At 34.9% G+C, this 26,643-nt stretch overlaps 1 long non-coding RNA gene across 1 annotated transcript in view; it reads right to left on the minus strand.

The window, feature by feature from the left end:
- Positions 1-26,643, minus strand: part of LOC144379665 (uncharacterized) — a 123,543-nt gene that overhangs the window by 75,807 nt on the left and 21,093 nt on the right. Inside the window, exon 2 of the long non-coding RNA XR_013442993.1 lies at positions 18,874-18,956. This is a non-coding gene — a long non-coding RNA (uncharacterized LOC144379665). The remainder of the gene's footprint in view (positions 1-18,873; positions 18,957-26,643) is intronic.

Raw genomic sequence — 26,643 nt, forward strand, 5'->3', positions numbered from 1 at the left:
TTGAAGATCATTTTACAGTTCTGTCAGAACATTTCAGTGCTTGAATTAGTGATAAATATACAGGAAAAAAAAGCAATTCAAGAGAATGAGGTAACTCCAGGATAAAGAAAAACTCATACAAGCAATGAAGTGTTAGTGTCTTTAGTACAGAAATGAAGTGTGAGAGTTCTGACAATGGCCCAACTGAGAGCAATATCTGCAAAACCATAAAAATGTAAACACTGAAATTTGACTTCACCAGGAAACTGGATATTAATATTTTAAAAGAATGGCTATAGAAGTGGAGTCACAAAGGGAAGAACTGTATGACCAAAATCCTCCCCTTCTGTAAGTCAGTAAGTCATGTCTAACAGTGAAAAATGAAGAAATAGCTCTAGAAATTATATTAAAAATGTGGAAAAATTATTTTTTTTAAGAAAGAGTAGGATGGGATTATAAGGGAAGTAGTAATTAGTGATGGCAAAAAAGGGCATTTTTATTAATAGCTTTTTAGTACTGTTGGATATCTAAAAACAAGAAAGAGGGGCACCTAGGTGGCTCAGTCATTAAGCATCTGCCTTCGGCTCAGGTCATGATCCCAGGGTCCTGGGATCGAGCCCTGAGTCGGGCTCCCTGCTCCGCAGGAAGCCTGCTTCTCCCTCTCCCACTGCCCCTGCTTGTGTTCCCTCTCTCACTGTGTCTCTCTCCGTCAAATAAATAAATAATAAAATCTTTAAAAAAAAATAAAAATAAAAACAAGAAAGAGGGCGCCTGGGTGGCTCAGATGGTTAAGCGTCTGCCTTCGGCTCAGGTCATGATCTCAGGGTCCTGGGATCGAGTCCTGCATCGGACTCCCTGCTCCTTGGGAGCCTGCTTCTCCCTCTGCCTCTCTCTCTCTCTCTCATGAATAAATAAATAAATAAAATCTTTAAAAAAAAAAAAAAAAACAAGAAAGAATTGGTCAGTTATACCAAAGCAAGTTCTTTCTTTCTCCCTTTCTCTTCCTTTCCTTTCCTTTTCTTTTTCTTTCTTTCTTTCTTTTCTTTCTTCCTTTCTTTCCTTCCTCTTTCTCTCCCTCTTCCTTCCTCTTCCTTCCCCTTTCTTCCTTCCTTCCTCCCTCCCCCTCTCTCCCTTCTTTCCTTCCTTTCTTTCTTTTCTTTCTTTCTCTCTTTCTCTTTTTCTTTCTTTTTTTTGAATACTTTATTCAAGACCCATCAGAGAAATGGAGACAGTTTAGTTCCAGAACATAGTATTGTGTTTTAAAGTATAGGTCAGTAATTGTATATGAGAGTATAACCTGCTACATACAAATTAAATGATCACACAAATTTTCCATTTTTAAAACAGAATAAGCTTCCAGGTAAAAACAGCACCTTTGTGACATTTTTAATTTCAGTATTCCTTTCTTCCTCACCCTCTCCTTCAATAGAATCCACACCAACTTCCTCATAAGCCATGTCCTCATGGCCTCAGAAAACTTTTCTTCCTCCATATTCTCACCCACATGCCAGTGAACAAAGGCATGCTCGGCATACATTAGGTCAAACTTGTGGTCCAGGTGAACCCAGGCTTCAGCAGTGGCTGTGATTGCTCAGCATGCACACTGCTCACTGTGCTTTGGCCAGATCTCCACCAGGTACCATGGTGGGAGACTGGTAATTAATACAGACTTTGAACCCAGTGGAGCACCAGTCTATAGACGGGATGGTATGTTCGGTCTTGATGGTGGCAATGGCAGCAATAGCATCTCTGGGAACCAGGCTGCCATAGTACAGTAGGCAGCGAGCCACGTAGTTACCATGGCGAGGATCACACTTCACCATCTGCCTGGCTGGCCCAAAGCACTCATTGGTGGTCTCTGTTACAGAAAGCTGTTCATAGTAGACTTTCTCAGCAGAGATGGCAGGGGAAGTGGATGCAGTGATAGAGCACCAGGCTGGTCTGGAATTCTGTCAGATCAACTTTCAGGGCTCCACCAAATCTGAGGGAAGCAGTGATGGGATGACACAATTTGACCTATCAGCCTATTCAGGTTAGTATGGATTAGGCTCTCAGTGCTGAGGTTTCAGGATGGATGTCACAGTTAGCCTCACTGTCCACCCTGAAGGCACAATCAGTGTGCTCCAGGGTGGTGTGGGTGATGAGGATGGAGTTGTGGGGCTCAACTGCAGCTGTAGAAACCCAGGGGGCAAGGTAAATGGAAAACTCCAGTTTGGACTTCTTGCCACGATCAAGAGAGAGACGTTCTATCAGCAGGAAGGTGAACCCAAAACCACTTCCCCCTTCAAAGCTGTGAAAAACCAAAAAGCCCTGAAGACCTGTGCACTGGTCAGCCAGTTTCCAAATTCGGTCCAAGACTAGGTCAATGATCTCCTTGCCAATGGTGTAGTGCCCTCAGGCATAGTTAATGGCAGCATCTTCCTTGCCTGTGATGAGATGCTTGGGATGGAAGAGTTGGCAGTAGGTGCCAGTGTGAACTTCATCAATAACTGTGGGTTCCAGATCTACAAACACTACCCTGGGCACATGCTTGCCAGCAACTATGTCACTGAGGAAGTTGTTGAAGGAGTCCTATCCTCCCCCAGTGGTTTTGTTACCTGGCATCTGGCCATTGGGCTGGATGCTGTGTTCCAGGCAACAGAGCTCCCAGCAGGCATTGCCTATCTGTACACCATCCTGGCCAACGTGGACAGAGATGCATTCACACATGGTTGTTGCTTTGCAGCTGCTGAGCAGATAGCGGAGAGGAAGAAGAGAGGTTTTTGCTTCTTACAGCACCACTGTTAGGCAATTGATGTAAGAGAACCTGCCACAGGTTCTATATTTAAAAGGCCTATGTATAATCAGAACTTAGCCATTTACTAACTGTAACTGCATAAACTTCCATATGCCTCAATTTTTTTCCTTCTTAAAATGGGGATAATAGATGTAACTACCTAAAAGAGGCATGAAAGATAACAAATGAACTAATAGATGTAAGATATTTTAATTATGTACTTTGATAAAAAAGCAATTACAGTTTTACAATATTATTGACTATATTCCCTATGCTGTGCTTCTCATCTCTGTGACTTATTTATTTTATAACTGTAAGTGTGTACTACTTCGCTTCCTTCACCTATTGTACCCGTCTCCTACACACCTCCCCTCTGGCAACCACCAGTTTTCTTTTTAATTTTAATTTTTATTATTTACTCATAATTATTTAACCCATCCCCCACCCACTTCCCCTCTGGTCACCATCAGTTTGTTCTCTATAGTTAAGAGTCTGTTTCTTGGTTTTCCTCTCTTTTATCCCCCCTACGTTAATTTGTTTTGTTTTTTAAATTACACATATGAGGGAAATCATATGGTATTTGTCTTTCTCAGCCAGACATATTTCTCTAGGTCCATCTAGGTGGTCACAAATGGCAAGATCTCATTCTTTTTTATGTCTGTGTAATATTCCAGTATGTGTGTACACATACACACCACATCTTCGTTATCCATTCATCTCTTGACAGACACTTGGGTTGCTTCCATATGTTGGCTATTATAAATAATGCTGCAATAGGTATAGAAGTGCATATATCTTTTCAAATTAGTGTTTCCATATTCTTTGGGTAATTACCCAGTATTGGAATTACTGGATTATATGGTAGTTCTATTTTTAATTTTTTTTTTTGGACCCTCCATTTTCCACAGTGATTGCACAAACTGACCTTCTCACCACCATACTCAAAGGTTTCCTTTTCTTCACATCTTCATGAACATTTGTTATTTCTTGTCTTTTTTATATTAGTCATTCCAATGGATGTAAAGTAATATCACATCATAGCTTTGATTTGCATTTCCCCGATGACTAGCTATACTGAGCATCTTTTCAAGTGTCCATTGGCCATATATGCTTTGGGAAAAATGTCTATTCAAGTCCTCTGCCCATTTTTAAAAATTGGATTGTTTGGGGTTTTTTTGGCATTGATTTGTAGGAGTTCTTTTTTTAAAATCTGAATATAGTTGATACAATATTGCATTAGTTTCAAGCATGCAACATAGTGATTCAACAAGTTTATACATTATGCTATATTCACTACAAGTATAGCTACCATTTGTCACCATAAAACACTACTACAATATCATTGACTATATTCCTGATGCTATGCCTTTTATTCCCATGACTTATTCATTCCACAACTGAAGGGCTGTATCTCCCACTTCCCTTCACCCATTTTGTCCATCCTTCTATCCTCCTACCCTCTGGCAGCCATCAATTTTCATCTGTATTTATGGGTATGATCCTGCTTTTTGATTGTTTATTCATTTTTTTTTTTTTTTTAGATTCCACATGTGAGTGAAATCATATGGTACCTGTCTTTCTCAGTCTGACTTGTTTCACTTAGCATAACACTCTCTAGGTCCATTCACATTGTCACAAATGAGATGATCTCATCTTTTTATATGGCTACATAATATTCCAGTACATACACACCACATCCTCCTCATCCATTCGTCTCTTGATGGACCCTTAGGTTGCTTCCATATCTTGGCTATTGTAAGTAATGCTGTAACAAATATAGGGATGTATATATCTTTTTGAATTAGCGTTTTTGTTTTCTTTGGGTAAATCCCCAGTACTGGAATTATTGGATCATATGGTATTTCTCTTTTTATTTTTTTGAGGTATCTCCATACTGTTTTCCACACTGGATGTACCAATTTACATCCCCACCAACAGTGTATGAAGGTTCCTTCTTCTCCACATCCTTGCCCACATTTGTTATTTCTTGTCTTTTTGATACTAGTCTTCTGAATGGTGTGAGGCAATATCTCATTGTGGTTTTGATTTGCATTTCTCTGATGATTAGTGATGTTGATCATCTTTTAAAATTTTTTTTGAGCCCCTTTTCTTGTGTCCATTGGCCATCTTTATGCCTTCTTTGGAAAAAAAAAAATGTCTATTCAGTTCTCTATCCTTTTTTAACTGGATTTTTTTTTTTTTTTTTTTGGTGTTGAGTTGTATGATTGCTTTATATTTTGGAAATTAACCCTTTATCAGATATATCATTTGCAAATATCTTCTCCCATTCAGTAGGTTGCCCTTTTGTTTTGTTGATGGAGAAATTGCAATTTTTAAAAGTAATATAAAATATTAGAAAAGGGTCTCCTCACAATATATTTACAAAGAAATAATCTGTATTAGTAGTGTATAAGACTTACACAAAGCATTTAACAAGTTGATAGAGACAAAAGTTTTGAAAAATCCTGAATATGAAATCAGTCCATTTAAAATTATTATTAATTCTAATAATAAAAGTTATGTTTTCCATGTTCCTGAAGCAGATTATTTTATTTGGAGATAAATGCACAATGGCATTTATGAAGATGAGTAAAATAATTTTCATAAAATTTTATAGAGTTTTAGAAGACCACTGGCTCTTAGATACTTTCCCTTAGGGAGAAAATGTTAAGCTCATGTATAAAAGAAAGAGGTGCTGAGAACATCAGAATTTTGAGTAATTTTAGCAATGTTTCCAAGGACCTACTTTTTCCAAATCAGCCTTTCAAATAGACTTTATATTTTTTTCATTGTCTATTTATATCACTGTCTATTTGAAGCTATCAGATATAATTCCCATTATACCATTAATGTTTATGAATAATTCCTGGTTATTCAAACACTAAGATTCTTTTGATGAAATAGGGAGGGAGAAGTGCTTTAAAATGTATATATACACCTAAAAGCTTGGTCCAGAGATAAACATTTAAAAATATATAAAGTAGACGGAACTGTAAGGAAAGCAAAAGTTTGTTAACCTCCCCCTCTTCTCCAAAATGGAATAATTATTATGAATAAAAACTGACCTCATAACAATCCTGAATTTAACTACTCAATGTGTGATATCAATGGAACTTACAATCACAAAGTAATTTGCCTGAATACTCGCCCCCTCCAAAACAGACACACATGCGCATGCACACATGTACACAAAAGATTTACACTTATGAAAATGTCCTAGCATAGTGGATAAAAAGTCTAGAAGAACATGTAATTTACTTTGTTGGTTCGATCTTGTCCTCATCATTACTATGTACAAACAGGTTAGTTATGAACTCCTCCCTGGCTTACCTGGAAAAGCTTCTCATTTTTCTAAGGGACCTGATAAATTTTAGGATCTTCTGGAGAAAAGAGTGATATAAAATTTCACCACATTTTTCTGCACAGGTGGTCCTTTAACAGGGACACAATACATATCCACTTACACAGTATTTTAAAATAATTTCCAAAGGTTTCTCTTTCAAAGTATTTCAGTGATCAAGTAGAGGCATAATGTAGGGATAATTTAGTAGTTCCTTGCCAGAGAAAAAAGGACAGTGAATATCTGGACATAAGCAAATTTTGTTGGGGACACTTGGCAGAAATGTATTTTACAGCTAACTCCTGGGTGGACAAGCCAAGGTGAGATGATCATAGTTGGTAGGGCAAGAATGGAGCAGCAGAGACAGCACAGGGAGGTAGAGGAAGCATATCATAGCTGTTGCAAGCCCAATCTGGAACTCTGATGTATGGATTTGAATCACAGCTCAGTCACTTACTAGCTATGTCCTGGACAATTGATTTACCTACTGTGTGCCTTAGTCATGTCATCTGTAAAATAGAGAAATATTAGTACCCTTTCTTAGGATTATAGTGGAGAATAAATTCACTCTAGTACATGTTTAGAATAGTTCCCAATAGATAGTGAGAAACAGCTATGTTTTTCTGAGAAGCAGCACCAAGAAGGAGCATCCAGCTGGGCAACCAAAGATATAAACTACTTGCCCCACAATTTTGTTCAGGTCTGTATCTGATTATTATTTTGTTACCACACATTTGCTGCACAATGGCCTTTTAGAGACTATTTCACATCTGTGTGAAATACTTCATGTGAAAATTCAAGCAGAGGGCTGACCTCCCTCAAAGGAGGATTAACTGGTAAATGATTGCCAAGCACTAGGAACACTTGAAGAGTTCCAAAAAAATGTTTCTTGCTAATTCTCCTCATCCTGACAAGGGCCAGCTGATGACAATTCTAGGCTGAAGTGTCTCCTGTCATATAAATAATCAATCCAAAGTTGTTGTGAAATTTCCAGTTTGCAAGTGGCCGGAGGGCACACTAAGAACACATTCATTGAAGAACAGCACATTCTGCACCTGGCATAAGATTACCGACTACTTAAAGAAAATGTTTATTTCCGGCATTTGGTTTTCAGTTTGGTTTACTTTTTCACATTTTCACATCTGACTCATTTAGGAAGCTTCACATAGCAATCTTCTTGTCATATGTAAGAAGATCATATGGTGAAAGACCATATTATTGAGAAAAATCTGCTAGATTGAGACTGTGGAAATAAATTAAATTTTTTGTGTGTTTAGCAAGGTCTGCAGATGACATTACATTCACAATTTTTATTGTATCATAATCCTCTAGGAAAGACACTTAATGGTCCCAAAGGCATTTTCAGCAACAGTACACAATGAAATCTAAAAGGAAACAGTTTTCATGGAATTATGAATTGCACAGGAGTCCCATCTAGAGATAAATATTCATAAGTCATTAACAAATTCCAGATCAGTTCATGATTATTCATTATTAGAGCACATGTACTCTATTTTATATGAATTATTCATTGGCTTTGTTTATGAACATCTTTAACTGATTAATGGCAAATCTTCACAAATATTCCTGAATCGTTCAAACTGAAGCGTAGATTGTAATGAATGAAGTCATGCGTTGCTTTTCAGGAGTGTGAGATGAATAGCTGATACAGAAAGAAATATAAGAAATTGCAATGGTTTTTGCAAATATGTCTGGTTTAGAAATCTGAGGGCTTAACTTTTTATTAGTAACACATTGACAATCAACATCCCACCCTTTAAGCTATGAGTCTTGGCTTCAGAGTCCGAAAAGGTGATGTAACACAGGACCGGGAAACACGCCCCAAGCATTTCTCTGGCCCAGATTTCTGAAACCAGGCCTCACCTCTTAAAATAGGTAGATCATGCATTTAAACAGCTTCCTCAAATAGAGTACTTAACTCTAATTTATTCAGTAATATACCTTTTAATTTTTTTTATTGTGGTGACTTAGATTTTAATTGCATAATATAGCATTCATCTTTGAATTACTGAACTTTAAAAATGTTTTAATTTTTAACTTTTATTTCTATTTTTATTTATTGAAGTAGAGTTGACATGCATTACATTAATTTCAGGTGTACAACATAGTGATTTGACCATTATAAACTTCTGATATACTCACCACAAGTGTAGTTACCATCTGTCAGCAAACAAAGTTATTACAGTATTACTGACTATATTCCTTATGCTGTACTTTTCATCCCTGTGACTTATTTTATAACTGTAAGTTTGTATCTTTTAATCCCCTTCATCTATTTTGTCCATCATTCCTGGAGCTTTTTACCCCCTGATTAGCAGCTTCCCATTTTCTCTTCACTGCTGCCCCTGGCAACCACCTTTCTGCTCTCTACTTCTAGGAGTTTGACTTAGATAACTCATATAAGTGGAATCATGCAATATTTGCCCTTCTGTCAATGACTTATTTCACTTAACATGATGTACTTAAAGTCCATCCATGTTTTCAAGTATTGCAGAATTTCCTTCTTTTTTAAGGCTGAAAAATAGTCCTCTGTGTGTGTGTGTGTGTGTGTGTGTATTTATACACCATATCCTCTTTATTTATTCATCTGTTGATGGATATTTAGGTTGTTTCTACATCTGGCTATTGCAAATGGTGGTGCAATGAGCATGAGAGCTAATTTCTCTTTGAGATCCTAATTTCAATTATTTTAAATAAATATTTAGAATTGCTGGATCACATGGTACTTTCATTTTAAATTTTTTTAGGAAACTCCATATTGTTTTTCTTAGTGGCCTCACCATTTTTGCATTCCCACCAATAGTGTACAAGAGTTCCAATTTCTCCACAACCTTGACAACACTTCACTTTAAAAAAATTTTTTATAATACCCAACCTAACAGATGTTAGGTGATACCTCACTGTAGTTTTGATTTGCATTTTCCTGATGATTGGTGATGTTGAGTAGCTTTTCATAAACCTGTCAGCTAGCTATATGCACATCTTTGGAGAAAGGTCTATTCAAGGCCTTAGCCCATTTTTAATGGGATTATTAATTTTTTTCCTATTGAGTTATAGGAGTTCCTTATATATTTTGGAAAGTAATCCCTTATTGGATATATGGTTTGCAAATATTTTGCCCCATTGTGTATGCTGCTTTTGACTCTACTGATTGTTTCTTTTGTTGTGGAGATGCTTTTTGGTTAGACTGGAAGATTTAATATTGTTAAAATGTTCATACTACCCAATGTGATCTACAGATTCAGTGCAATCCCTATCAAAATCCCAATGGCATTTTTTTTTCACAGAAGTAGAAAAAACAATTCTAAAATTCATGTGGAATCAGAAAGGACCTCAAATAGCCAAAACAATCTTGAGAAGGAAGGATAAAGCTGGAGGTATTGCACGTCCTGATTTCAAAATATATTACAGCTACAGCAATTAAAACAGTAAGGTATTGGCATAAAAACAGACTTTTAGACTAATGGGACAGAACAGAGAGACCCAGAAATAAATTCACACATATACAGTCAACTGATCTTTGACAAGGATGCCAAGAACACAATGGGAGAAGGATGGTGTCATCAACAACTGGTGATGGTAAGAATGGATATTTCAATGCATAAAGATGAAATAGGACCCTGACCTTACACCGTACACAAAAATCAACTCAAAACATTAGAGACTTAAACTTAACCCCTGAAACTGTATCTAAGTGAAAACAGGGAAGAAAGCTTCATGCCATCGTCCTTGGCAGTGCTTTCATAGACATAACACCAAAACCATAGGCAACAAAAGCAAAAACAGACAAATGGGACTACACCAATAATATTCTTGACCACCAAAAATGAACTTACAATATCATAAGAATTAAAGTTTCTTGATGAGAAATTATCTAAAAGCCAGTCAATAAAGCACACTGAAAATGGAGAGAAAGAAAAGATAAGCCATATTTTTGCCTCTTTTAAAACTTAGTAGAGTCTTGGTATGTATTTGTGTCTTTCCATGAATCAATTTTCATATATATTTTTCTTATTTCTATATTTTAAACTGATTTGTGATAATCCAAGATATTTATACTAAAGGAAATTTCCATGATGAAACTGGAAAATCATGCTCTCATATTATTAATTAGAATGACACTTAAAGACTAAAGACAAAAATTATTTTGTGGCACAGGCTTTAGTCAGAGTTTATTACTAAGTTATTATTTGAATGGTTCACTGAGTCAGAGCAAGTCACATAATGAAGTTAGATCCTTTGTGAAGCCTGGATAAAGGGGGAAAACTGTACTATAAAATGAAGTAGGTAGTAAAACCAAGTGAAAACATGAAACAGGGAATCTAAGAGGAACGTTTTATTGAAGTTGGATTACTGTTCTTGATTTTTACATTCTGGAAAGTAAGCACAAGGGGGATAAATCGCAAGACCTAAAGAATAAAATTTCCCTTTTATTCATGGCTTCCTCTCCCAAAATTTTTATGGATGCCTTGAACCTGATAAACATTTCTGACAATTCCTAAAATATAAGCACACTCTGCTTAGGCCAATTAAATTGCCATGTCATATCCTTTGGTATTAATTTCATTAGACTAGTGATTCTCAATCAGGTTATAAATTTCAATCATCTATATGGATTTTTGAACACATATATACTTTGAGAATTTTTAAGGCCCAGAGGCTCTGTTGAAAGGGAAAGGTCAATATGCTCCACAGAATATTAAGGCCCCTTACAGTAGCATTCAATGTGTTTATTCTAATGTGGTATATCAATTTCATTATTGACCCTTATTCTACTCCCCACTGAGTGCCCATGTTCTTTAATCTAAAGCCAAGTAGTACTCTCCCACTCTTACTCTGGATTTGGGCATGTGACTCGCTCTGGCCAAAGAAACGCTAGAAAGAATTTTATAAACAGAAACTTAAAAAGTACTTGGAAGCTTTCATTTGTGCCCTTGAATCTCTGCCATCACTATGAGAATATGCACATTCTAGACAGTTAAAGAAACATGGAGCAAAGAGGTTTGCCTCAGTTTTTCCACAGCCAGCCTATATCAGCCTACAGCCAGGCAATTCCTAGATCCAAGAGTAAGCCCAACCAAAATGAGCAGAACTGATCAGCCAAGTTCAGCTTAAATCACTGAACTGCAAGCTCATAGGCCAAAAATGCTTATTGTTTTAAGCCATTACGTTTTCAGGAGTTTCTACCCCCCACCCCAGGAGTTTTGTTATGCAGCATTAGTGTCAAAAAAGTTGATATACCATATTAAATAATAAATCATTGAGATTTGATTCCAATTTATAGTTCCAATTACAATTCTTTGTAAAAGTCAAAAGGAGTGTAGAAGACTTATGAAAAATATAGTTGGATAGATGGATAAGCTTATTTAGTGAGAAGTAAACAATGTTTTTTTTTCATTTTTTTATTAAGATTTTATTTATTTATTTGATAGAGTGAAAGAGAGAGAGCACAAGCAGGGGGAGAAGCAGGCAGAGGGAGAGGGAGAAGCAGGTTCCCCACTGAGCAAGGAGCTCAACGGAGGGCTCCATCCCAGGACCCCGGAATCATGACCTGAGCTGAAGGCAGACTCTTTTTTTTTTTTTTTTTTTTAAGATTTTATTTATTTGCCAGAGAGAGAGAGAGAGAGAGAGAGTACAAGCAGGGGGAGCAGCAGGGAGAGGGAGAAGCAGTCTCCTGCTGAGCAGAGAGCGCGACGCGGGGCTCGATCCCAGGACCCTGGTATCATGACCCGAGCTGAAGGTAGACCCTTAACTGACTGAGCCACCCAGGTGCCCCTGAAGGCAAACTCAAGTGACTGAGGCACCCAAGCACCCTGAAAAGTAAACAATATTTTAAAGTTAGTAATTTTGGGAGCGCCTGGGTGGCTCAGTCGTTAAAGCATCTGCCTTCTGCCCAGGGTCCTGGGATCAGCCCCGCATCGAGCTCCCTGCTTAGCAGGAAGCCTGCTTCTCTCTCCCACTCCTCCTGCTTGTGTTCCCTCTCTCGCTGTCTCTCTCTCTCTGTCAGATAAATAAATAAAATCATTAAAAAAAAATAAAGTTAGTAATTTTGGTCATTTGAATTACCCAATATGACTAACATGTGATATATATGGTAAACATTTTAATCTTTTATTTCCATCATAAATGCTATAATTATGTTCACTGAGTCTAATAAAATTGTTTTTAAAAACAAGCTAGGTAAATATTAATGGAGTAAGTAACGTATAATTTAAAAATTATTTAATTCATTGATTTGATACACTTTTAAGAATGAAAATTTGCTGTTCTGTTGTATATAAATATATGAATCATGATATACCTATATTATGTTATATATATGTAGTAAATTAAATATAGTATAAAATATATAAGAAAAACTTACACCACCTCTCAAATGTAAGCAATTTTAATATTACAGAGCACATTCTTCATTTTATAACATGCTAAGTGATCACAAATGTTTTAAGTTTTTTTGTTTATTTTATTTACTTATTTGGAGAGAGAGAGCATGAGCTGGGTGAAGGGGTAGAGGCAGAGGGATAGATAATCTCAAGCAGACTCCATGCTGTGTGCGGAGCCCAATGTGGAGCTTGATCACACAACTGAGAGAACATGACCTGAGCCAAAATCAAGAGTCAGATGCTTAACCGAGTGAGCCACCCAGGCACCCACCCCTTAATTTTTTAAAATTAATGTCATTAATCTTTTTGATATAATTACATATTCCTTTTTTCAAGGGCATTTAAATGACTGATACGTTATCATATATATAAGAAGGTATGTACATAGAGATGCATTATATATAAATACATTATATATAGAGAAAATATACTGTCATGTATACATTATTATGTATATAGAAAAGTGAAAGCTCCAAAACATAGCCAAAACACTCCATATTTAGATTAGAAAGTAAAGTGAGGAACAGCAACCAGCAAAGGAAGCTCAGAAGTAAAAGAAAAGAGAGGTAAGAAGATAATCAGGAAAGTGTGATGTCCTGTAAATTAGAGAAGTTAATGTTGCAAAAAGAGGGAATGTTCAATCGTGTCTCCTATTGCTGAAAGTCATTAACCTTCATGGGAGCCACACCCAGGAATAGGTGGTACTACGATGAGGAGAAGGTGAAACACTAAACATAGAACACATAGAAACTTGCCATAGATAACTGCCTCTGTCTCTGATACGTCATCCAATTATCCAATGTCTTGGCCTATGTTAAGTGGGATTGTTGAATAGGTACTGAATGGTTGGTTGGCAGTCACATGGAGATTTTAAATATTGTGAGATTCCAGAAATCCAGGATGAATGGAGACACCAGAATGTTTAGTAACATCACAGAAGAAGAAGAAGAAAAAAGACCTTACAGGTAAATATGAGAAATCTGACTGTCTTCCAAGTTAAAGATGTTAGGTGTCTACTATATAATGTGTGATGTTATCACAGAAAGCAGGGGAGAGATGGGGGTGTGACTGAATAAGATCTTGAAAACTTGCTCAGAAATTTTGTTTTTTTAATAAAACTTAATATAGAATCTAACCTACTTCTACTGTTTCTTTCCTTGCACAGCAAAAGCCAATATAAAATTTGAATTCAGTGAGCTAGCCATACCTTTCTTTTTTTCTTTAGAACTACCACAAAACATAGAGTTCTAATTCCAGTAACCAAGAGTGTGGAGTATGCAAAATATTTTGTGGGGAATATATTGGGAACAGGGGAAGACAGATGATGGAAGTGGGAAAAAAATGCTTGACAAAGAGTAGAGAATTCAAGTACAGTTAACTAAAATGTACTTTTCTATAGAAATTATGAATTCCATGCTTGAAATTTGATTTCCTGAGTTTTTTATTTCAAATCTTTCCAATATACCATTCAGTTGTATAGCCTTCTTTATCAGTAGGGATATCTGAAAGCTCCTGTATTTAAAAGCTTAAGTTATCTCAACTTTTTCTCATGGCAGCGCCAAAGAATAAAAAGAAAAAGAAAAAGAGAAGAATGGAAAAAGATATAACTAAGTCTGAGTGGCATTAACGAATTTACTAAAATGTCAGTTCTCTTTCAATAACCATGCCATGCTCATCTACCCCATTGTAGTAATGCTGGGAGATTCTGGGAGTCCCATTCAGTGTTAGTAGGTAAAAAAACAACTGAAACATCAAATTGAGGCAATGAGGCAATGATCTCTTAGATCAAAGAGAGGGTCATTTAGCCATCAATGCAAATAAACAGAGAGACCATATCCTGGGCAAAGTTTTCTGTTCAGTGTCTTAGAATAATTGAGCTGTTTTCCTTTCTTTTTTTTCTTTTTCAGTTTAATGCAGGTTTTTAAATTTAAAAAAAATTTCAGACAAGCTGCTACCTTCATTACATTTAGACTGAAGCAATTCAAATATTAAGAGTCTTATTTACTTGATGGCATCATTCTCCTAGTGTTTTATTTCATTTCAGGATTGTCTCCTCAGGGCCAGAGATTTTAGACATCAAAAACTATCACAAACTGCATCAGGAAGGTTAAGAGGCAGCATAAAAAAGAAAGTGTAGAATGAAGTGTAAAAACAAATTGTGGCAGGGTAATTACACCCAAGCTATCAGGTTCATGCTCAGAAAACTATGTACTTGGCACATAATCGCTTATTCAATAGGCAATGTATTAAAGTAGGCAGTTAACTGCTGTTAACTGTCTCCCAGAGCAAATGAGGATAGAATTTAGGAAAATAACACTTGTTTTTCTAAATTTGGATTTTTTTAAATGTTCATTTCAAGATTAGTAAATAACAATGTTTCAAATAACAGTATTTATATCTGTGGGCAGAATATCTAATCATAGACTAATATAAGTCATTTTAATGGCAAAGTTGAGTTATCACAGTATAAACTTGTCATATTTTAATGAAGTCAGTTAATTCAATAATTCTCGAAGTTTCTAAATTGGCTGGGCTAATACCACTTTGTTCATGATATACAGAACACTCAGAAGTTCCCATGTTGTTATGAATCTTTGCTTGCTTTTACTGGGGTCATACCCATACATGATCTTCATGTTTTACTTGATTCCTCTTTTAAGATTATTAGATATTCTTGCAGCCTACTACCTTTTAAATAATTGCCTTGTTCAAGCCTTTTACAAGGAACAGAACCATATCTGAAACTGAGTTAAGAGTCCAGGATCAGGGTGGAAACTGTAATGTTCATGGGACTCAAGAATGCTGCCTTAAATTCTACAGTTTTTATAGATTTGGATAATATAAAATTTTACATTTGGGGGAAAGTTATGATTTATTGAATTTTTCATATAACTGGATAAAGATTCTTCTGTCTTGAAAATAACTTACTGGAAAAAAAGGAAATATTTTGAAGCAAAATAATGTAACCTGTCTTTAAATAGCAAAAGAAAGCTCTTACAAGACAAAAACAAAAACAAAACCCCATAAAGTGGTTGAAGAGAAGGGACGCTAAATGATTACTTTTTAAAGTATTTTATATGTAGACTATGCTTTTCAAACACTTGAAAAATATGTTATTTAAAACCCTGGATCCTCCCAGTTCTATCACTCATAAGTTAGGTACCTTTGGAAAATTACCTAGTCCTTTTCTTCATCTGTAAGGTGGGGAAAAGATCAGTCCTTAAATCAAGTTGTACAAATGAAAACACCTAAAGTTCTTAGCACAGTACATGAGCTAAATAAACAACTACGAAGAGAGCTGTTTTATGCTATTAGGGTCAAAAAAGCTAATGGTGCATCTATTATTAATGATACACAAACAATATGGGAGGCTTATGAATATGGTTGATTGGATCTCTTAGCCTATGACTTATTATAATGTAGTCAATATTTTTTACCAGCTTTGTCTGCTGTTTTTGTTATTTTTGTTGTTATTTCACCATCTATTCAGAGAAAGTGATTTTTTTTTTTTTTTAAGTATGCTCCATGACAAGTGTGGAGCCCAATGTGGGGCTTGAACTCACAACCCTAAGATCAAAACCCGAGCTGAGATCCAAGAGTTGGATGCTTACCTGACTGAACCACCAGCTGCCCCCAGAGAAAGGGATATTTTAACCAATAATGGAAGGAGGTGAGTGAGTCCATACATATCTAGGGAAAAGAGTTAACTAGGGAGGGGAAACAATTAGAGCTTTGACTATAATTGGAGCATTCTGGGTTTATTCCAGGAATAAGTAAGAAGGTAATTGTTACTGGAACAAGAAAAAGAGGAGGAGATTAGCAGGATATGAAAGGGGTTAGGGAGGACCAGATCACATAGTGTTCCAAAGACTTTGATAAGGACATTGCTATACTTTGAGGAAAGTATTTCCCTTCTTTATAACTTAACCCAGATAGTGGTGAGTGATGGCACTATGAGATGCCAATGTGTATGTGAAAAAAATTTAAACAAAATATATTAAATCACAAGTTCTAGACCAGTGTTGGGACCTTCTAAGAAAGATCAATCACTTAATTACTATATTATCCTATTATATTTTCAAACTATTCTACTATAGACCATATAGAATCTAATGTATTAAAAAGATACTCATCTAAACAATTACCAGAATAATAAAGAAATAAGAAAATTTTAGAATCTTAATTTTAAAGCAAATATAATGAATATGTTATTTTTAAAATGAGCAAAAATTAGTATGTAAACTGTATTTAAATGATACCATGGTTATATGACTGTCTACTATCAAAAATTAAGAGTCAAATTATAATTAGAAATGTCTTTTCTTTTCACTCGTACAGCACCATGGACAGTGACTCACCAACACCAATAGTTAGGCCATCTGTTAGTTTTAATCAGGAAAATTCATAAATACCAGCAGTTTTATAAAGAAGGGTCAACTGCATAACAAAGTTCTGGGGCAATAATTAAAATCAGATACTTGATTTAGTTTCTGTGTTTCTAGGAAAAGCATAGTATACTGGAAAGAAAAATAGACTAGGAATCAAATCAAGTGTTTTACATATAGCTTTAAATAAAGCTCTTCAAAATATAGATAGCTAGGCTATCTTTGGTAAGCCAATTAACATTTCTTTCTTTTTCCAATTAACATTTCTGGAGTTCATTGTATTTGTAAAATGGTGAGGTAGAAAGAAAATGTGAAGTTACCTAAGGTCCTCTCTTGCTCTAAATTTGAGTAATATTATCAAAAAGTAGTCTGACAAATTAAGATAAATGAAATCCTAACTTATATACCCATGCCGTTGATAGAGACTCAATTCTCCCAAATCCACTCAGATAGAAAGATTATCTTATACAAATACATTCTTCAATGTATGGAATACCTAAGCATCAGTTATGATGCAGGTGAGAGAGGCACCAAATAAAAATAACTTGGCAATATAGAAATTCAATATCACATGTAAAAAGAAGTTCAGAGAAAGAATGATTAGTTAATTTAGTGGATAAATTATATCATAATGACTCGTTCTTTCTATGATTGTTTTTTCTTTCTTTTTTTGCCTGCATGTGTGTTTACTGGCTCTACTCATGTTCCCAAAATGACTGCCAAATTTTCAGCTCTCACAACAGAATCCAAAAAGGAAGACTTTTATTTTGCATCTATTTGTCCCTGTTATTAGTGAGAATAACAGTCTTTTCAGGAATCCCCCTTGCAGATTTTCCTTCATGTCTACAGGACCAGAATTCAATCACATGTTTATACTTATACGAGCCATTGGCATGAAAACTGAATTACAATCATAGGCTTAGCTGAACAAAATTAACTACTGGTATGTACAATTTAAAACATATGACCTTCTCTTTAGTATATGCCTATCCAATAACTGAGCAGAATTGGGGTTCTCTTAACAACAAAAAAAGAGAAATGGCTGCCAGGTCTACCTTACTTAACTTAAAAAGAAATGTTGGTGCTGTCCTATTGTGCATTTTTCTCTCTATGCAAGCTGGCACTGGCAGACATGTACAACTGCTTTGCAGTAAGGTATCATTTAGGATATTAACCTTCTCTTAATAGGAAGACTCTTCAGCCATGGCTTTTCAAACTCTTTGTTGTTTTATCAGTTGTGAGCATCAGTGTTCTATGATTTAGATGAACAAATACTAATTAATATCTTATTAGTACAGCGCTTATAACTCTAGTTCAACGGATAGTATGTTCACAATGAGTATCACTACCCACCTTGTTTTACACATTTATCCCATTAAATTTATCCCAAAGACTTATAATCAACCCTGACATTTCCTGTCACTATCATTTGCAATTAGATGCTAAATTATATCAAACTATTTGCTAAATTACCTTTTACAGGGTGTAATGCAACATTGTCTTACCTAAAACCAGATCCTCTCTTTGAAATTCCATGTTATCACTTTCCCTCCAATCCTAATATACCCCAAATATCTACATTTTAATTTTTACCTGATGCTAATAACTCTAAATTCTGTGATATAAAGGTGATAGGTAACTTACTTAAAATACTAATATAATTATTCACTTACAATCCTCTTCAAATCATCATAGGAGAGTATGCCTTAGCTTTCCTTGCCAGGGAGAGCCATTAGCACCTGAATAATATAAAAATTTTCAAGTAACACACAAAATGTGAAATCACCTCCCAAAGCCCTGAGCCAGTAAGGAGGATTATGCATTATTATCCTTACTTTGCCAATGACACAATGTGCAGACAGGTCAACAGATTTGCCACACCAAAACTGGAGACTGAGAACGAGGTCATCATGATTCTAATAACCAACTCTATTCTTAATTCTCTTAGTCACAAAAATATGATTAATGCAGCAAATGCAGGCTTGTTACCTGATTATTATCCCCTCTGGGTATGACATAATTCTGTCTGTCTCTCTACAAATACATTCCATGTGTGATGTTGATCCAGTGCTCTGCAAAACACACCAGGAAGGCATTAAAGTCTCTGCTCAAGAGAAAAAAAAACATCAGATTTATGCAAGCACTGAAATAGAGATTTATATTTTTAAATGCCATATGCCATTTTAGAGAGGGCTCTGGTTTTTCCACATGTGACATCGTAATTGTCCTGTGAGGAAGATGAGAAATACTAAAAGTGGTTATTAGTTGATCCTTCAGAGGGTTACGGCTCTTGGATCTTAAAATGGATTACTCAGTATTAATTTTCTGGTGATACATTTTGGCTTTATTTAGTTGAACACAAATGATATGAAAGATCATATTTCGTCCATAAGCATGAGCTAAGTTTCATCCTTAGTGTCAATGTCTAAAGTCAAGAGCAATGGCTGTGAGAACACTGCTCATGATCTTTCCATCACAGAATGCATTTAATATGTTACAGTCATGGAAGTGGGCGAAGAGACAAAGACAGAGGAAATAAAAAAAGTCTGAAGACCCTCTAGATCAGAAAGTGTGCATTATCCTTTTATTTATCCTGCTTACTACATAATAGTTGCATTTTTGAGAAGCTCAACTGCCCCATGAATGACAAACTTGCCACAGATAACAGCATCCTTACAGAACTCATTGCTTGCAGACAAGTGTGGCATTATACACCTGGATGGAATACTATCACATGGAATTATTTCTCAGAGACTCAAAGACAGGATGTCTTGCTTTGTGAAATCTGCACGTATGAAAGAATTGCCATTAAAAATTTTCTGCATGTAAACAGTGATTTACTAGAATCTGGGAAAAAGTTCCTCAGTAAAATGATGGAATAAAGTAGTACTCTATAATACATAAATCCTTTATTATTGCATAATTAAGTAGAAATAAATTATTTTCAGGAAAAATATTTATCAAAAATGTAAATATGGATGTAAATTGGTATTTAGTTTCTGCGATGAATTCAAGACCATAGGTCCACAGCCATTCTAAAAAAGGCAATTTGAGTTCAACAAAATCCACCAAAATTTCAGAGCAGTTGTCCTTCCAAATTGGATTTACAGATCACTGAATGAATAGTGTAAGAATATAAAATGGATTTGTTGATGTATGCAAGTGGAAAGAAGATCCAAAAAAAGAATAACAATTCAAAATGAAGCAATAAATGAGTAATGGACAAACAATTCCTATGAACATCGACATAATACAATAGATGAGCAATATAATCCATGGGGTTTATTTATAGAACATTTTTTTTTTCCAAGGCCCCGAAGTTTTGTACAGAAATTTCTCAGGGTCTATAAATCAAATGTTCTGACTTTTAACTGTACTTTTCCTGTAGAAATCGCTATAAATTAATTTTACTTTTGTTTTAAAAATATTTTCTATTCATTTTTCAAAATGTAGAAGTGGTAAATCAATGTGAGGAAGAAAACATGCAACACCCATAATAAATGGGTGAAAATATGTTTTTTTTCTGATTATCCTGAAAGGTGACTAACAAATTCACTAGGAAAAATGTAGTGATATTAAAAATACTATTTTTGTTTAGACAAAACCTGGCCTTTAAAAACATGTTTCTTTTCAATAATTTCTTTGATAGATGTTGAAGGGTTTGGAAGAGCTTAGTAGTCAAAAGACTGAGTTAATTCAATTTATATTAGTCAATTCAGGTACTTCATCTCTTCATCTATTGAACTGCATGCAATCTGAGGTTTCTCTCACCAAAAGATGAGAATTGATTACCAAAGAAGAAAACCTGGAATACATATGACTCCAAAAGACACACTGTGTTAGTGTTTTAGTTTTATAAACGAAAATGCTTAGAAATTTGTTATGAGATTTTTAATTAAAATTACTACTCCAAATGGAAAAGAAGCACTATAAATGAGAATCAATAGGAAGTAAACGTCAAAAATAACTAAAAATTAAAGAATTGCTGACCCTCTAATATAAAATGGTATTTACTTGAACTATTTGATTTATTATATGAAGAAAGCATATGAAGAAACTTTTATGCACTTGTTTTCAGATCTTCGCAATTAAGAAATTATTTTTCGTATCATACTGTGTAAGATGTAGCTACACCTACATAAATCTATGAGTTTTTACATTTATGGCAAAGCCACAGTATAGTTATCACTGTATATTTTTATTAAAATTGAGTAAAGCACTAAAATATTATCTAATAATAATAATTACTAGTTATTGAGTATACTCTATGATAGGCAATACCAGGCACTTCACATGAAGTTGAAGTCACAACAAACCAAAAAGATGTAGATAATATAAGAGGCAATTAGAGCTCCAAGACATAAAGTGATATCTCAAAGTCACTCAGTTAATTAGTAAGTAACAGAACCAAGATTGAACCCAAGTCTGTTAGACTCAATTTTGAACTCTCAGTAATAATTACAAATTAGCTTGCCAGCTAATAATCTTGCCAAGCAGTGAGAATGATTACAAAAGGAAAAAAAAGTATGCTAGAAATCTGTTTCAAATGTTTTCCTTAAATTTCATTCAAAATATTTTGTTTGACATAACTGAAGCCACATTCTCAAACTATTGACAAAGATTTTATAGCTATAGAGAGCTAACATTTCTATCATTTAATATTTATATGTTACTTCCTCCCTAAAGGAGTTGAGGCATTTCCAGATTTGACAATGCTAAAACATTTATAATAGTTTCTATCTTCTTGAATAAAGTGGCAGGATAAAGACTGGCTGACCATGGCATTTCCTGTCTTAAAAACTAACAAATTAAATTAATGAGGATATCAGGGTTGTGTGTTTTCTGGAAGCAAACTGATCTAAATGCATCAGGGGAAAATTCAAAGCTCAAGAATATCTCAAAAAAAATGGTAGCATATATTCCACTCACGTGGTTTAGACTCTGTAACATAACTACTGACAAATTGCCGGTTTCCAAACTGAACATAGTTCTGACTTAGCACTTCCCATCCTAACCCACTCTCAGCTTTCCCCTAAACCTACACAAATACAAGCACATTCTCAGACTCTTAGAAAACCAAAATGAACATATTATTTATATATATATTTTTTAAGATTTTATTTATTTATTTGAGAGAGAGGGAGAGTGAGCATGAGCAGGGGGGAGGGGTAGAGGGAGAGGGAGAAGTAGACTCCTGCTGAGCAGAGAGCTGGATGTAGGGCTTGACCCCAAGACCCTGAGATCATGACCTGAGCTGAAGGCAGATGCTTAACCAACTGAGCTGCCCAGGCAACCCTATAATTTGTATTTCTTAAGTAAAATCTCAGATGTGGAGATAAACATGTCTTAGATAATGTAGTAAAAGAATTAAGGAAAAAATTAACTACAGTATATCAGAAAAACAAAATTTTGAATATTTTTTGAGAGTGAATTGTTTGAGTCAGAAATAAAATGAAAAGAGTCAGAATGGCATATATCTACAACACACTGAGAAGGTAAACCAAAGATGTAAAAATCACAAAATGATGAAGAGTTCAATTCTGAGATTAAATTAAACTCAAGACTCAGAAAAATAACTGCACTAATGTTTGGTTATTTCCATAGAAGAGTTTAACTTAATGAAATTGAATTTAATGAAATCAGGTATTAAATATGAATTGACAAAATTGCATGAACAGGAAGACTGCAGACTTAGAGGAACAAAATCATGAATCAAGCAACAACATTACAAAAGCAATGAGTTTGAAACAAGAAAGAGAATAAAAATGGCTGAAATAAATTAATGGAATAGAGAAAGGGATTTAGAAATTACTGTGAAAACCAAATACAGGAAAAAGATTATGGCAACTAAAAAGAACATAGTAGATAAGGTGAATAAAGATGGTTAAATATCACTATAATTTGTGTCTATTTCAACACATAGAATAGAAAAAATATTAAAGGACATAATAGAAGAAAATGAAGGAAAAATTAAATTAGTGTATTTTTTTTAAAGATTTTATTTATTTATTTGAGAGAGAGAGAGACAGCGAGAGAGCACAAGCAGGGGGAGCTGCAGAGAGAGAGGGAGAGCAGACTCCCCACTGAGCAGGGAGCCCAATGTGGTGCTCCATCCCAAGACCCTGAGATCATGACCTGAGCTGAAGGCAGATGCTTAACTGATTGAGCCACCCAGGTGCCCCCCAATTAGTGTATTAAAAAGACATATTGCATTACTAAAAATCTTTATTGGATTATTTTGGAAAAAAGATGGATATTGAGACATACTCTGGTTAAAACACTATGTTTTTGAGATAATCATTTTTCAGGGTACCATGTACAAAAGAGGGAAAGACTTTCAGGAGGGGGGGGCGTGAGAAAATGAGACTGGCCTCAGATCTTTCACATCAGCATTCAATATAATAAAAAATTACTATGAATACCAAATACTAAGGAAAAAACTAATTAAGACAACTAAAAAGAACAAAGCAGACAATAACAGATACTAATCTCCAGAAACCCCTCGCAGACACAACCAGAATCAGTGTTTAATCTGGGTATCCTTTGGTGCAAATTAACATAAAATTAGCCATCACTATCCTTTTGTTGAAAATAGCTAAGATAGAAGATACAATCTTTAAGTCATCTTTAAAAAATACTTTAATCTGTCCAACAGTAAGGAGAATACAAAGACCCTGAAAGTGAAGTGAGAACAGTATGACTGGCGTGGGCATACCGTCATTCTTTTAGTCATTGTAAATAGACCAGTTTTCTTCATCAATATAATCTACAGTAGAGATTATAATCTGTAAATAACCCTAAATTTTTATGTTATCTGTAATTCCCAGCTATAAACTGTAAGCCTGATCTAAGATATAGCACAGTGATAGTTAAATTACAGGGCAATGTGTTGAAGAAAACTTAAAGTCACTGAAATTTTCATCTATTCTGTCATTAATAATTTCCTACTACATTGGAATATATATGATGTGGCAAATATGGTAAATGTTCCGTTTTACTGACTAGCTAGGGAGCCATGTGGTATATTTAAATGGGTTTGCAAATGTAATTGTTTTCCTACTATTTTTATGTCTTTTCATTTGAGAGTGACTGTAGAGGCTCTATAATTAACTCCATTCTTCCAGGGTTTTTGTATGATTCTAAGTCTTCATCCTAGCACTTATGTGGAAAAATTATATTGAAAATATCTGTTTAACTGTCAGTTTTCCTCAATTCATTATAAACTCCTCCAGGACCAGGGAGTGTGACTTATTTACACCACCCAGTTTTTCTCACAGTGCCCCATTTAAAAGACATGTGCTGTGAATTGTGCAAGACTGTTGAATCTCAGATCTGTACCTCTGAAACAAATAATGCAATATATGTTAAGAAAGAAAAAAAGAAGAAGAAGAATGTAGCAGGAGGGGAAGAATGAAGGGGGGGAAATCGGAGGGGGAGAAGAACCATGAGAGACAATGGACTCTGAAAAACAAACTGAGAGTTCTAGAGGGAAGGGGGTTGGGAGGATGGGTTAGCCTGGTGATGGGTATTGAGGAGGGCACGTTCTGCATGGAGCACTGGGTGTTATGCACAAACAATGAATCATGGAACACTATATCTAAAACTAATGATGTAATGTATGGGGATTAACATAACAATAAAAAAATTAAAAAAAAAAAAGACATGTGTGTACTGAACTATACTGATTCCCCACTAGGAGTGCGATATCATCGCCTACTCTCATCTTAATTAGCTCTCTGCTCAAACACAAGATTACATATTGTATAAATATGTGCTTCAGATTTAATTTGTGTTTTTACATATAGAAAAAGGAAGTGTAGAATCAATGTTGTTATTGAGAAAAATTGACAAAAATATTTTGATTTTGGTCTGGTTAGTGGAAAATAAATTCTCTCCTTAATTGCCTGATTCTTCATTTGCTTTTTGGGTCTAGCCATAGCTAAATTACATATAAATGAGATGGTCGGTCATGGCAATATTAAGGACATGTGGTTTTGTGTTTGTTTCTTCAGGGGAAATTACTGACATTCAAAATTGGTTGCAATGTAAACATTAGAGAAGCAATTACTATTACATTAATTATTTTTAAAAAATCAAGCAGGAGACCCTCAAATATTATTGATGGAGGCTGCTAATTCTGATACTCCTCTGGGAACTTTCACCAAATAAGACGTGTTCAATATGTCTTCAGTCTGTCTATGCCACAACAGCATGAAAGATAGTACAAATCTAAGACATCTCCATAAACAAATCAATGAACTGGAGGCCTCAAACCAATTTGTATAGACCTTGTAGCAGTAATAGATTTCACTGGATGTGCTTTTAAGTGTCTCACTAGCTGTCCATTTAGAATAAGACATTCTCTTCTCCACTCCCCCCCCCCGGGGGGGGGTTCACCTGTGTGCTATCTGGTGACAGAATGTCATTATCAAGCTTAGGGGGATGCACAATTCTTTATTCATAGTGCCAAAAAGGAACGATTTCTGAGAATGCAAGAAGCCATTCAAGTAAACCCTCAGAGATAGTGGTTTTCCTGTGGAAGTTTTTAATCTCAATTATCAGTCTTCTGATATTTTTAACATGATGGAAAGATTACCAGATAAAGCACTGACTTTTCCTTTTATAATCACCATACATTTTAATAATAAAATTATCATAATTTATAAATGTGTTACAAGGAAAATTATATGTACTTCAGGTATTTTTCAAGGGACATTCTCAGTGTTTTTTTTTCTTTTTTAACATGAAAAGTAATGCTCATGAAGGAAGCAAAATAGAATAGTAATTACCAGACCAGATACTCTCACATGAAAGTTAACAAAGATGTAAAAATTAGAGATGGCACAATTATTATACTTTGTCAATATAAGAGCAGGGATGAGCATCCAAAGTAGATGAGAAGGGACAGGGCTCTTTCATTTCAAGTGGAATTGTGGAACGAATAGATATTATTGTCATTATACTGGCAAAATTTTTCTTCAGAATTTGTGTTCTTTGAAGGCGTATTTGTCTCTGTGATTCAGATAACATTTTGTTCTTAACTCTGCAGCTAATTATAAAACAATGTTGAGTTAAATTTCCTCATATTATTTAAAAATCAAGTTACCAATAGAATAAGGAAAAAATATCACGTTGTATTCAATACAACTATGGCTTATTTCTGGTCCTAGTATGCATATATGCAAAATACTTTTCTTCACCTTACACTCTCTAGAAAATCTATAGTTTGGTTATCTCTCTAGGCAGCTATATCCAAAGATATTTTCAGCTTAGATCTCACTGGACCATTCTTTGTCCCCAAACTAATACTGTTCAACTAATCTGTTCCAGGTAAATCTTTACCAGCTTTCTTAGTCTTAATAAATAGGACTACCATTATCCTATTTACCTAAATTAGCATGTTGGGAGAAATTATAGATTGTTCTCTAATTCAACTTATCCTCTATAATCCAGCTAACCATTTTAACTCCTAAATATGTGCTGAGGCATAAAATAATAAAGTGGACTTAAAGGAGGGGCTCTAGATTGCGTGATTAAAAATTTATCTCTAATTTTTAGTATCTCTACAATCTTTAGCAAATTACTCAAACTTTTTAAGGCTTAATTTCCTCTTTTTTCAAATGCACATAAAAATAGGTCTCAACTTCTAGAGCTATCATAAGGATCATGCAATATAATTTATGTAATAAACTTTTCACAGTACATGTCAAATAGTAAGTGCTCAAAACTGTTACCTGCAATTATCATCAGCAGCAGTAA

This window comes from Halichoerus grypus, chromosome 12 (genome assembly GCF_964656455.1).
Source record: "Halichoerus grypus chromosome 12, mHalGry1.hap1.1, whole genome shotgun sequence".
Lineage (NCBI taxonomy): Eukaryota > Metazoa > Chordata > Mammalia > Carnivora > Phocidae > Halichoerus > Halichoerus grypus.